The sequence below is a fragment of the Dama dama genome, chromosome 31 (genome assembly GCF_033118175.1).
Source record: "Dama dama isolate Ldn47 chromosome 31, ASM3311817v1, whole genome shotgun sequence".
NCBI lineage: Eukaryota > Metazoa > Chordata > Mammalia > Artiodactyla > Cervidae > Dama > Dama dama.
Window position 1 is genome coordinate 40,423,848 of NC_083711.1, and position 6,000 is coordinate 40,429,847.

The following is a 6,000-nucleotide window of genomic DNA, read 5'->3' on the forward strand; positions in this document are numbered from 1 at the left end:
AGACATTGGGGAAATTAAGTACAAATTAAAGGAGTACAAGTAAAATTTCTAGGTGTAAAAGTCTGTAAAAGTCTGTAAATGTTTAAATAGATACTGGTCGGTAGAAAAACAAGTTGGATACATTTTTAAAAATGAACACTTATTTAAAAATAGAAATTACTTCTTTTCAGCTATTTAATAATATAATATTTCAGATGTCAACTCAAAATTTGTGAGGGAGCAAATTTTACAAGCATTCTTTCAGGGCATATACAGGCAAACAAGTTTGAAGGGCAGGACTCATATCATTTCTACTTGACTTTTATTTCATGGACTCAGATATTTGGGAGGAAAATTACTTTCATTTGTGCTTTATTTTTTTTCCCATATATTTTTATTAGTTGGAGGCTAATTACTTTACAATATTGTAGTGGTTTCTGTCATACATTGACATGAATCGGCCATGGATTTACATGTGTTCCCCATCCCGATCCCCCCTCCCACCTCCCTCTCCACCCCATCCCTCTGGGTCTTCCCAGTGCACCAGCCCTGAGCACTTGTCTCATGCATCCCACCTGGGCTGGTGATCTGTTTCACCCTTGATAGTATACTTGTTTCAATGCTATTCTCTCAGAACATCCCACCCTTGCCTTCTCCCACAGAGTCTAAAAGTCTGTTCTGTACATCTGTGTATCTTTTTCTGCCTTGCATATAGGGTTATCGTTACCATCTTTTTAAATTCCATGTATATGAGTTAGTATACTGTATTGGTCTTTATCTTTCTGGCTTACTTCACTCTGTATAATGGGCTCCAGTTTCATCCATCTCATTAGGACTGGTTCAAATGAATTCTTTTTCATGGCTGAGTAATATTCCTTGGTGTATATGTACCACAGCTTCCTTATCCATTCATCTACTGATGGGCATCTAGGTTGCTTCCATGTCCTGGCTATTATAAACAGTGCTGCGATGAACATTGGGGTGCACGTGTCTCTTTCAGATCTGGTTTCCTCAGTGTGTATGCCCAGGAGTGGGATTGCTGGGTCATATGGCAGTTCTATTTCCAGGTTTTTAAGGAATCTCCACACTGTTCTCCATAGTGGCTGTACTAGTTTGCATTCCCACCAACAGTGTAAGAGGGTTCCCTTTTCTCCACACCCTCTCCAGTATTTATTGCTTGTAGACTTTTGGATAGCAGCCATTCTGACTGGCGTGTAATGGTACTTCATTGAGGTTTTGATTTGCATTTCTCTAATAATGAGTGATGTTGAGCATCTTTTCATGTGTTTCTTAGTCATCTGTATGTCTTCTTTGGAGAAATGTCTCTTTAGATCTTTGGCCCATTTTTTGATTGGGTCATTTATTTTTCTGGAATTGAGCTGTAGGGGTTGCTTATATATTTTTGAGATTAATCCTTTGTCTGTTTCTTCATTTGCTATTATTTTCTCCCAATCTGAAGGCTTTCTTTTCACCTTGCTTATAGTTTCCTTTGTTGTGCAAAAGCTTTTAAGTTTAATTACGTCCCATTTGTTTAGTTTTACTTTTATTTCCAATATTCTGGGAGGTGGGTCATGGAGGATCTTGCTGTCATTTATGTTGGAGAGTGTTTTGCCTATGTTCTCCTCTAGGAGTTTTATAGTTTCTGGTCTTACATTTAGATCTTTAATCCATTTTGAGTTTATTTTTGGGTATGGTTCTAGTTTCATTCTTTTACAAGTGGTTGACCAGTTTTCCCAGCACCACTTGTTAAAGAGGTTGTCTTTTTTCCATTGTATATTCTTGCCTCCTTTGTCGAAGATAAGGTGTCCGTAGGTTCGTGGATTTATCTCTGGGCTTTCTATTGTGTTCCATTGATCTATATTTCTGTCTTTGTGCCAGTACCATACTCATTTGTGCTTTAGATTATGGTGGTATTTTCTGAAACTATAAATTGGACAAAATCTGAGTGCTGTATAGAATATTTCAAATCAAAATCATATTCCTGGATCTAGGAAGCTGTGGTCTACTAAGCTCAAAATCAAAAGAAAAGAAAAACTTGTAGAAGAATTATTTTTCCTTTTTCTGATTAGAATTGAAGTGTCCTGTATTTGTCTGATTGTAAGATCCCATTGATTGTAAGCTGCAGCACTGATTCAATTACTTTTTGGTGCCAAAACCTGGCATCACACTCAGTGGCTATATAGAGTTAAGAATAGTCTAATGTCAGAAATGTTAAATAATAGTGTATGTGGAGGGGGTGAGGAAATATCTTAGGATGAAAGAAATAAGCTAATATAAAAAAGTTTTTAAAAAATAACAGGTCTTTAGTTTCTCTTTGTATAAGGTATGGTTAAATGTGATATAACTAATGTCCATCAAAGTTATTATCAGTAGTGATAGAAAACAGCAAATGCTGAGTGTCTAGCATTGGCATAATGTGCAGCTGGGGTTACACAGAAGTGCAGAATATGGTCATTTTTGTTATATAAACAGAAGAAAGTTTGATAGGGAGAAGATGGCACAGTTGGTGCTAATAATTTGGAAGCACTCACAGAATAGACTGAACTGTAAATGAAGAGCAGGATTTACATCCATGTAGAACAAAGGGTGGCAAATTGGCTCCGGAGTCAAAGTTCATGCAACATCTGTTTTGTATAATATATTGAGCTAAGATGGCTTTACTGTTTTTAAATGGTTTAAAAATATTTGGTAATGCGTGAATATTATGTGAAATTCATATATTCCTGGAGCACATCTATGCTTATTCACTTACTGTTGGGCTCATTTTGTATCTACAGGGCAGAGCTGAGTCGTTGTAACAGAGACTGTATGATTTGCAAAGCCTAAAGTATTTGTTATCTGATCTTTTTTTTAAACACAACATGGTTGCCTGTTTCTGATGTAGAGGATCATCTTTATGGGTGAACTGGTGACACTCACAAAGGCCCAGAGGTGGGAGCACAAGGTGATGAGGTTGAAGTAGTAGAAGGAGAGTCTGTAGAGGTGGATTAGGGCCAGCTTGAGAGACTTGGCACTAGGCATCGAGATGCCACCATCATTTTCTGGGGCATAACTGTCATAGTGCTCTTTAGAAAGATTAATTTGGCAGCAGTGTGTAAAACAGATTAAAATACAGTATTAACAACTGGAGTAGAGAAGCAATTTAGAAGATTAAAGCAATGGTATAAATATAAGGCAGTGTGTATCTAGAATTCAGTGGTGATATGTGAATGGAAAGAAACATAATTAACTCTAATAATTGTTAATAATTGATAGCAATAAAATGTTAAGTATATCTTAATCTGAATTTTATCCTAGGTCTAGATCACATAACTTGACCCAAATCTGTTATACAGAACCTTGTTTATAATAAGGCATCTCTTCAAATGTGAAATTAAACCAATCACAACATGCCTACTTGAATGCAATGTTGTTAACTTAATCATCTATTAAAGCGTTTATTCACTAAGAATTTATTCTGTGCCTACACTGATCTAAGCACTATTCTTGGTGGTGAATGCAAGAGCAGTGAACAAGAGAGACAAAAAACTGTCATTAAGATGGCAGACAGCACTCACCTCCCCCTGTGAACACATTCAAAGTACATCTACCTGTGGAACAATTTCTCAGAGAAAACTAACTAGAAACTGGCAGATCTACCACATATCACAGTTGCAAGAAATATCTCCATGTAACTGTGCAGGACAAAAAAACAGGCCTTAGGTTGGGACTTGCACCTCTGGGAGGGATCACTAAAGAAGAGGTGGTCTCCATGGGTGGACCCTTGCCCAGAGAAGGGGGCATGTAGACTCACAATCTAGGCATCCCAGTAATAGGGTACCCTGTGGAGTAACGAAGCCCTTTCTTGGCCTGCTGAGAAACCTGCTGAGACGGACAGAGGTCTGGAGAACCCTAGACTCTACTTGCGAGGAGTGTGCATGCGCTGGCTTGCTAAGTCAGCAGAAAGAGTCTTGCACTGGTGGCTGCTAGCTCACCACACTTCTCAATCTGAAAAGCCAAATACCTCAGCTCTGCTCATTCCATCCCACAGGCTGGTGCTAAATCAGGACAAAGTTCAGTCTAGCTACAAAGAGAGACTGTGGCACATGGGGTGTGATCCAAGAGGAGCCCTGGAGACCATGGTCAGCACGTACATGGGGGTGGCGGGCTAGGCCAGGCCGACCCATGTCAGGGCATGCAGTGCGTGGCGCCATAGAACATGCAGTGGCCGAGCACTAAATCCCAGGCAGAGAGAGCATTCTGTCTAGTTCCACAGAGGCAGCCCCAAGGGCCTGAGTGGAGCCACAGCCGTGTCCCAAGAATGAGCTGGAAAGAAACACTGACTTGCAGCCTGACAGCTGCTGGGCAGGGGAACACAGAGATTCATTTCCCAGAGTACCCTGGCTCCACCCACATCCCTCTGCAGCTTACCCCAGCTCTGGGGCAGACAGGTCTGCACAGTGGCACCCCAGAGTCCAGGCAGCAGGATAGCCACCTCAATTGCTGCAGCCACAGCACCCTGACCCGAGCCTAATCTACACCACAGCCTTTCACTGGACCTGGGATGAACACAACTGAGAAAGGGATGCAACCTTCTGCCGCCTCTGGGTGGAACCACCAACGCCTCTACAGATGGTGCCTAGGTCTGCTGCGACATCACGGGTCATACTTGCTTCACCGATCACCTTCTTTCGGGCAGGGCATGCACTCAAGGGCAAGTTTAATCCAACCCACCCACAGGGGTTCTACCCCAACAACTGGGGAGCGGACTCTGCCCTGGACAGGGCGGTGACACTTTAGAGCAAAGATGAAGCCTGGACTCACATCCAGCTTGGGTTCTAAACACTGCAACACCAGTCACCCATCAAGGGGACAATGTCCAGCATACTCCAAGGAAAGAGATAGCTGACATCCATACCAAAATCAGCCCTCATATTGAAAATATTGGACACACAGCAATACAGAGATGCTCCCACATAAAAATTCTCCTTCAAGACCAAAATAGGTAACTGTTTCTTCTAAATTCATAAAGACAGAGAAATTTAAATAAAATGAAAAGGCAGAAGAGCTACTGCCAATTGAAAGAACAAGTGAAATCCCTTGAAAGAACAAATAATGAAACAGACCTCACCAGTCTACTACACTCCAAGTTCAAAAATGAGGTAATAAAAATGTTAAAGAAATTAAGAAAGATTACTCAAAGAAGTGCAGATCATTGTGACAAGGAAATAGAAACTAAAAAGATGAATTGAATAAAATTAAAAAATTGAACTGCCAAGATAAAAACCAATTTAGAAGCAATGAATAGGAGACTAAATGACACAGAGGAATGAATAAGTGATCCAGAAGACAGAATAATGGAAATCACCCAATCAAAATATCAGACAGGAAGACAAATGAAACAAGAAAAGGAAAGCAACATACGTGATTCATGGGGTATTATAAAGCTTACCAATCTATCCAAAATCTGGGTATCAAGAGGAGAGAAAGAAAAGAGGATTGAAAATATATTTGAAGAAATTATGGCTGAAAACTTCCCAACCTAAAGAAGGAAACATATTAAACTACAGGAAGCACAGAGGGCCCCAAACAAGTTGACAGCAAACAGACCCACACCAGACTTACTGTAATTAAAATGACAAAAGTTAAACAAAAGGAAGATTCTAAAATCTACAGTCATTTACAAGGGGACCTACATAAGGCTATTAGCAGATTTCTCTGCAGAAACTCTGCAGGCCAGAAGACAGTGGCATGGTTTATTCAAAGTTCTGAAAGGGGAGAATCTGCAACCTAGGATACTCTACCCTAAGTAGAGTAAGATGACAATTTAGAACAGAAAGAGAGAATTTCTCAGATGAGCAAAAACTGAAAGAATTCATCAATACTAAATCTACGCTAAAAGACATATTAAAGATCTGTAAATAGAAAAGGAACAAACATCTACAGGAAAGGGAGAAATCACAACAGGATAGGCAAATACATAAAAGAATTGAAACACAACCCTTTAAATCAACTATACTCCAGTAAATTTTTTTAAAAGGA